The sequence below is a fragment of the Canis aureus genome, chromosome 17 (assembly GCF_053574225.1).
Source record: "Canis aureus isolate CA01 chromosome 17, VMU_Caureus_v.1.0, whole genome shotgun sequence".
NCBI lineage: Eukaryota > Metazoa > Chordata > Mammalia > Carnivora > Canidae > Canis > Canis aureus.
In genome coordinates, this window is record NC_135627.1 from 2410439 (window position 1) to 2418623 (window position 8185).

Consider the following 8185-nt stretch of genomic DNA (forward strand, 5'->3'; position numbering starts at 1 on the left):
CACTCAATTTAATTAATATAATACCTGGAATGCAGGATGCCTGGGTGGCTCAGCAGTTGAGCGTCTGCCTTCGACTCAGCGTGTGATCCCAGTCAGGGGATCGAGTCCTGCACTGGGCTCCCTATGAGGCACCTGCCTCCTCATATTTTTTTTAAAAGAATACCTGGAATGCAGTAGGGAAAAAGTAAAACCTGCTTGAAACCAGCCTGAAGCTAGTAGCAATGCCACCATTGCTTTGAGTCGTATATCCAGGAAGTATTTTTTTTTAAGATTTTATTTATTTATTCATGAGAGACACAGAGAGAGAGAGAGAGGCAGAGACACAGGCAGAGGGAGAAGCAGGTTCCATGCAGGGAGCCCGACGTGGGACTCAATCCCAGGACCGTGATCACGCTCTGGGATGAAGGCAGATGCTCAACCGCTGAGCCACCCAGGTGCCCCTCCAGAAGTATTGACTTCAAATGTCAGGTGTCACAGAAAAACCCCCGAACCTGCATCCTATTAGCTGTCTGTGGAGAAAGGTTCCGGGTGTGAACCCAGTTGTGTGCACCTGTGCTGTACAATGTCCACCTGCACCAGTAGGGGGCAGCAATACTGTCCACATGCCCTTCCTGGCCACCTGCAGAGGCTACCCCACCCCCCCACCCCCTACCACACGGAGTTCACACCCCACAGGAAGGGAACTGGAGGTAAAGTGACTGTACAGTATATTTTTAAGAAAATAATACATTCAAAATCTCAACTCATCTGGGCATGATAATTAGGGGATGTTGCTGATAAGTCCATGTTGAGAATTCAAACAAAACCATAGCCGATTCCCAGTTACCTGGGGAAGAGTAAGGGGCTTCCAGGTGGCCGCCCTGCTGAGAACCAGGAGCTCCAGCAGAATGGACCACCTCCCTCTGCGCGCCCCCCAGCAGGTGGTGGCCCCAGGGCTGGTCAGCGCTACCCTGTGTTCACTGGTAAAACACGCCCATCCACACACCTCTGGGGCCCTCCAGGGAATCAGGGACATATCGCTGTTCTACGGCCAGCTAGAAGAAAACAAGATGGTTTACAATTAAATGGGAAAAAAATCACTGATCTCTTAATTTAGTATTCTTGTTTTATGCTTGTCAAAACAGGTATTTCTGACTTATTTAGGCATAGCGTTTTTTGTTTTCTTTTAATCAAATGTCACTTCTCTGGATACATAAATAGGGAAACGAGGCTCGAGGAGTTAAGGTTCCCTGGGGAAGTAGGCATGCCTTGCCATTTGAGTGGGTGTCCCCACGCAGAGCTCTGTCACCCGGGGAGTGAGCCCGCCACGCGCGTCCGGTGTAACCTGATTATGGAAATGCTCCTGCGTAGATCGACATTCCTGTTTTTGTAGCATTCCCTCCTGTGCCTTGAGAACCTCATTTCAAGTGCAAGCTTAAGCAGACTGAAAAATGTTGCCTGGAATGTGATTTTGTCTTTTCCTAGAGCAATACTGTTTCTTGACTAAATCAGAGTGATACCTTCACGCTCCCGGGGCCACAAGTAAAGGACACACGACACTCAGAAACACAGCTCTCCCGTCCCTGTTGACACCAAGGGCACCAAATGTCCACAAGGCAGGGCATTACTAGTCCTTCTGCCCTTTAGCTTTTCCTAGAGGCCACTTAAGTCTCATGTACCCTAGAGACTTCCCCACCAGAACCACCTGGAAGCCCCCTCCCCGCCGGAAGTGGGATACAGACGATGTTGTAAGGATACGTGTGCCTGGGAGAGAGCGCCCTGGCTGCCACGGGCCCTCCGCCCACCCACGCCCGGCTCTCCCGCACCCGAGCCCCCCACGGGGCTGCCGAACAGCCGGCCTCTGAGGCCAGAGGCTGCAGCCTGGAAAGCCAGAGGGATGAAGAAAACAGTGCGGCCAGAGTGTCAGCACCCCACACAGCCCTGCCCGGGCTCCCAACCCACGGGAACTGTGACAAGTGGGTGTTGCTTCAAGCTGATGCGCTGTGGCACTCTGCACACAGCGGAGGACAGCGAGTCCCACCCCATCGGAGACGGTCCTCCGATGCGGGGGGCTGCGGGCACTGGGATGGAGTCCACAGGTCTCGGGAGCTGGGAGACCCACTGTCAGCTGTGTGACCATGGGCAATCACTTGATGTCTCTGAGCCTCAGTTTCCACACCTGTAGATGGTTGATCATAAGATCCTTTCAACTTCTGGGAATATCTTATTGCATAGGCAAGAACATTTATAATTAGAGGAAAGAAACAACAAGAAGAAACACCAGAGAGGAGAGGGGTAGTCCTGCTCCGAGGGCTTGTAGGGAGCTGAGTGCCTCTGTGCCCCGGGGCTCCCTGATTCTCAGTCCCCTTTAACTATCAGCGCTCTTCCTGCCTCTGAGCCTCTGCTCCCCGGCTGCCTGCCTCAGTCTCTCCAGCTTGACCCACCCAGTTGGCCTCCCCCCACTCCCCACTTGTGACTGCACCCCACACCCTCAGCCCTGGTCCTGTTTTGTTTCAGAGTCTGCAGGTTCCCCTCGGCCTACTCCCTTTGTCTGCCCTTAACCTGCAGGACAGGCAGACAGGAGCCACCCCAGGGAGCCCAGCCCACAGTGGAGGAGCAAGCAAACTCGGGGAAGCAGGGGAAAGAGAGAGCACAGAAGTGAGCAGAGAGCAACCTGCCCGAGGAAGAAATCCCTGCTCCTGCTTGTCCACCTCTGTCTTACCAAAACAGGAATAGGACGAGCATAGCGTGGTAGACAGGAACAGAGTGGAACAGAAGAGAATGGGGTGGAACGGAGTGAAGTGGCCTAGAACAGAAAGGAATGGAACAGGGTGCCTGGGGGGCTCCGTTCAGGTCCTGATCCCAGGGTCCTGGGATGGAGCCCCGCATCCGGGCTCCCTGCTGAGCAAGGAGTCTCCTTCTCCCTTTCCCACTCCCCCGGCTTGTGCGCTCACTCTCTCTCTCTGTCAAATAAATAAGAATTCAAAAAAAAAAAAAAAAAAAAGGAGAAGGAATGGCACAGAATGGAAAGGAAGGGAATGGAATGCAAGGCACAGAATGGCATGGGGTGGGGAGACAGCGGCAAGTGTGAGCAGGCAAGGGAGCTCCTGGTAAAGAAGAATGAACACCTCCATAAGCCAGTGGGGTTCAAACCCACAGGCCCAGGCCTCCGTGAAGGGGAGGACCCCAGGCTGGTGGCCGGCTGTGCTCAGGCTGACCTGGAGCTGACGCTGGACAGGGGACAAGCAGGAGGCCCCAGGATGCAGAGCCTCTGCTCAGCGGAGATCAATTAATTTGGGAGAGAACAGGGCGGAGAGAGAGGCTTTGCTTCGTTTTGGTGAAGGTCCCAGCACCCGCTCCCCCTGCGAGGCCACCAGTGTCATGAGAGAGCAGCTGTGCACCTTCTGGTCACCTTGAAGTTCACGGCCCCATGCGTCCTAAAGGGCTGCTGAGACGCCCCGGGGCCTCACATGTGTTGGAGCACCTGGGAGCACCACAGCTTTGCAGCCGGGCGTCCTTGGACAATGGCTGCACCTTCCCGAGCATCTCTTTCCTCCGAGACACCCACTTCCCACCTCCAGGGACTCTAGAGGGTTTAAGTGGAGGATTTGGGGAGGTGCTGAGAAAACGCACCTACATTTCCTCGGGGAGCTGGCACCCTGGGGCGGGCAGGGGGGAGGCCCAAGGCTGGCTCAGGTTTTGTCACCCTCAGGGCTCAGAGTGCTCCCTCAATGCTTACTTCACTTAATTAATTCCTGTGGGGCCAATGTGACAAGTGAAGTGGTACACTGTAGATTCACAAAAGAGAGGGGAGTGGGAGCTTCTCGGGGAGCAGGCTGCTCCGTGCCTCCGCGGCCAGCCACACCCGTGAGCCGCCAGGGCCCCCAAGGGCAGAGCCAGGACGGAGACCCGCGTCCCGCGTCTCCAAGCAGGTGTGGACAGCACAGCGCAGGCCCGCGCCCGGCTCAGGGATCCAGACGCCGCGCTCTGAGGTCGCGGGGCTGACACTGGCCTGCGTGGGAGCGTTGGTGACTTGGGCAGTGCACGCTCGGAGATGAGGCGGTCTGCCCCCCATCAGGGTGAGCCGACAGGGGCCCCAGGCAGAGGGCCACCCTCTGAGGCGTGTACCGAGGGTGCTGAGGCAGGACACCCCATCTTCTGGCCAATGTTTTGTTACTCCATCTCTTGGGTACCCATAAAACTCTTGTGTTTCTAAGGATAACTCCAAGGTGGCTTCTGCATCATCAGAGCAAGATGAAATTATATGTACCTAAGGTGCTTTCTTACATCCTTTGCAAATTGGCAATTAATGCATGCAATGGAAGCCTTTTTCTTAACTAGAATGTTCTGTTAGCAAGACAACTGCCCCTAAGCATCCTGCATTTGTACCAGACAAACCTGAGACCAACAGGTCAGTGACACATTCAGCCTCGGTCTTTCCAGGCTGTGAAAAGCAGCTTCTCTTTACCTGGGTGCCAGAACTTAAGCTCCTTGAGGGCAGAGATGTGGCGACAGCACTTCCCTGGGGCACCTGCCTGCTGACAACAGTATGGACCACATGGACGCCAGGATCCCGAGATAGGAGTCCCGTGAGTGTAGAGACCCCAGCCAGCCCAGTGCCCCCCAGCAAGGGCGCACATACAGCCCCCAATCTGCCACACATCAGAGATGGCGTCCCAGCATGGGGCAGAAACCTGCGAGGTGTCTGGGTTCTCGGGGGTCCACCCAGTTCCCAGCTCCAGAACCTCGTCCCACAGCCACAGGCTGTGCTGAATTGGGCTCCAGGCTTCAAGGTAAAATTTTTTCACCCAGGGCTCCATCTTGGGTCCCCTGGTCTTATTTCCACTTCAAACCTTGTGTGTCTTGCTCTCTATTTAATCACTTAACACAAGATAAGCAATGGGGGTGCTTAGTAAACACTGTTGAAAGAATAAATGAAAATTTTAGAAGTCTTTTATTTTGCTCCTCTATTTTTGCATCATTCTCTGAATATGTAATGTGTGCACTGACACCACCTCCATTCTCAGGCTCTTATTTCCTCTTCCCAGAGACAAGCAGTTTCCTAACGATGCAGGGATTTACGTAATGCATCATCTGTGAAAAATATACTCACATAGATATCCAATGTATGTGAATACATTTACATAATATTTTCTACAAATGAGAGCACACTAAACTCACTTCCTCATATGGTTTTTGGTTTTTTTTTTACTTTACACATTGGAGAGTGTTTCATTTCAGTACGTGTAGAGTGTGTTTTATTGTATGATTGTACCAACATTTATTTAACCAGCTCCCTGACAGACATTAAATTATTTCCTTTATTTTGCTTTTACAAACAATGTTGTGCCAAATATGCTTGGGCAGGAGTTGTTTTGCACACAGATGAGTATTGCTATAGGATGAGATCTCCGTGCATTTTAAATCTCGCTAGATACTGTCAATCGGTTCTTCCCAGAGGTTGTACCAATTTACACTCCCTGCAGCAGCATATAAACTGCCTGTCTCCTCCTCACCTTTACAAATACAATGTGAATGCAAACCTTATTCTTAATAACCTGATAAAGAACTTGCGTCTCAGTGTTGTTTCAATTTGCATCTTCTTGCAGTGAGTCTGAGCACCAAGGAACCAGCTGTTTTTTCCTGTAAAGTCTGCATATACGCTTCCCACCTTCCCATTAAACTCTTGGCCTTTTAAAATATCGAGTTTAAGGAATTCATATGATTAAACATAGGAGCCATTTTTCTGTTACCTGAAGTGCAAGCATTTTTCCTAATTTATTGATTATCATTTAATTTTGTCTGTGATGATGTTTGCCAACTAATACCCTGGTTGTTAGGGTGCGGGGTTGGTCAAATGTGTCAGTCTTTCCTTTTCTGGCTTCCAGATTTTGTGTCAGAGTTAAAAAGGTCTTTCTGAATCAGAGATGATTTGAGGAGCCTCCTACTTTTCTTCTATTACTTTTAAGGTTCTATTATTCATGGTCGAATTCTCCACCTGTATGGTATTTACTTTGGTAGATATGGGTGGGTAATTGGAACTTTTTTTCAGGTGATTACACACTTTCCCACTGATTTGAAATACCCCTTTATTATGTAATAATATTGTATTCATTTTCTGGACTTTATAGATGGTTCCAGCAATCTATTCCTGAGCTAACACAACATGACAGTGTGGTTAGTACATGGGAAATTGTATTGTTCTTCTTTTTCAGTATTTTCTTGGGTTTTCTTCATTGCTTACTATCTCTCTGAACTAATTCTCTAAATAATTCTATTTCTTTCAAAATTTATATTTTTCACATAGCTTAGAATGAAAAGAAAAACCATGAGAAATAGTGAAGTCGGTGTTCAGGCTCCAGCACCCGGGCACACCACTTCCTCCCAGAGGCAGCCTGTGGTATCAGTTTCTTGCACATCTTTCCAGAAAGAGTTCACATCAATTTCACATGCTTGCATCTTACAAGCTTTACAATCTACTTGCCTCATGTTTTAAAAATTGCTTGACATTGCTAATATTTAAAATGGGATCCAGCTCAATAGATAAGTAAACTTAGAAGATTGGCGTCTTTATGATGAGGAGAGTTCCTATCCATGGACATCTGGTCCCTCTCCCATCTGCATGTTTTCTTCTGTGTCCAGCAGCGTTTAAAGCTACTACTGTTCAGCGATTGCAGTACATTGAGCTCCATAGAGACAGCGCCGGGGCAAGTGAGAGCCAGACGGGCACTGGGCGACTCTGTGCCTCGCTGAGAAAAATAATTAAACATGGGCAAAGGAGATCCTAAGAAGCCAAGGGGCAAAATGTCATCATATGCATTCTTTGTGCAAACTTACCGAGAGGAGCACAAGAAGCACCCAGAAGCTTCAGTCAACTTCTCAGTTTTCTAAGAAATGCTCAGAAAGGTGGAAGACCATGTCTGCTAAAGAGAAAAGAAAATTTGAAGACATGGTTAAGGTGGACAAGGCCCATTATGAAAGAGAAATGAAAACTTACGTCCCCCCTAAAGGGGAAACAAAAAAGAAGTTCAAGGATCCCAATGTACCCAAGAGGCCTCCCTCGGCCTTTTTCTTGTTTTGTTCTGAGTATCGCCCAAACATCAAAGGTGAGTATCCCAGCCTATCCACTGGTGATGTTGCAAAGAAACTGGGAGAGATGTGGAATAACACTGCTGCAGATGACAAGCAGCCTTATGAAAAGAAGGCTGCTAAGCTGAAGGAAAAAAATGAAAATGATATTGCTGCATACCGGGCTAAAGGAAAGCCTGATGCGGCAAAAAAGGGAGTTGTCAAGGTTGAAAAGAGCAAGAAAAAGAAGGAAGACGAGGAAGATGAGGAAGATGAAGAGGAGGGGGAAGAAGATGAAGATGAAGGAGAAGATGATGATGATGAAGTTGGTTCTAGCACAGTTTTTTTTCTTGTCTATAAAGCATTTAACCCCCCTGTACACAACTCACTCCTTTTAAAGAAAAAAAATTGAAATGGAAGGCTGTGTAAGATTTGTTTTTAAATTGTACAGTGCATTTTTTTGTATAGTTAACACACTACGGAATGTGTCTTTAGATAGCCCTGTCCTGGTGGTATTTTCAATAGCCACTAACCTTGCCTGGCAGAGTATGGGGGTTGTAAATTGGCATGGAAATTTAAAGCAGGTTCTTGGTGCACAGCACAAATTAGTTATATATGGCGATGGTAGTTTTTCATCTTCAGTTGTCTCTGATGCAGCTTCTACGAAATAATTGTTGTTCTGTTAACTGAATACCACTCTGTAATTGCAAAAAACAAAATAATAAAGTTGCAGTTGTTTTGTTGACATTCTGAATGCTTCTAAGTAAATACAATTTTTTTTATTTAAAAAAAAGCTACTAGGGCATCCCTGGGTGGCTCAGCGGTCTGGCGCCTGCCTTCGGCCTAGGGCGTGATCCTAGAGTCCCAGGATCGAGTCCCATGTCAGGCTCCTTGCATGGGGCCTGCTTCTCCCTCCTCCTGTGTCTCTGCCTCTCCCTCTCTCTCTCTCTCTCTCTGTGTCTCTCATTGAATAAATGAATAAAATCTTTAAAAAATTAAAATTAAAAAAATTTAAAAAGCTACTACTGTTACTATAAATGTATATTTTATTCCATCAGATCTCTTATTTATAAATGAAAGTTATTAATTTTTGTATATTAATGAGGTGCTCCCAGCCACCTCATTAAATTCTCCAATT

General features: G+C 48.3%; 1 pseudogene; it reads left to right on the forward strand.

Moving 5' to 3' along the window:
- The first annotated feature begins 6631 nt into the window (after positions 1-6631).
- Positions 6632-7809, forward strand: LOC144287410 (high mobility group protein B1 pseudogene; annotated as a pseudogene).
- Positions 7810-8185: the final 376 nt, after the last annotated feature.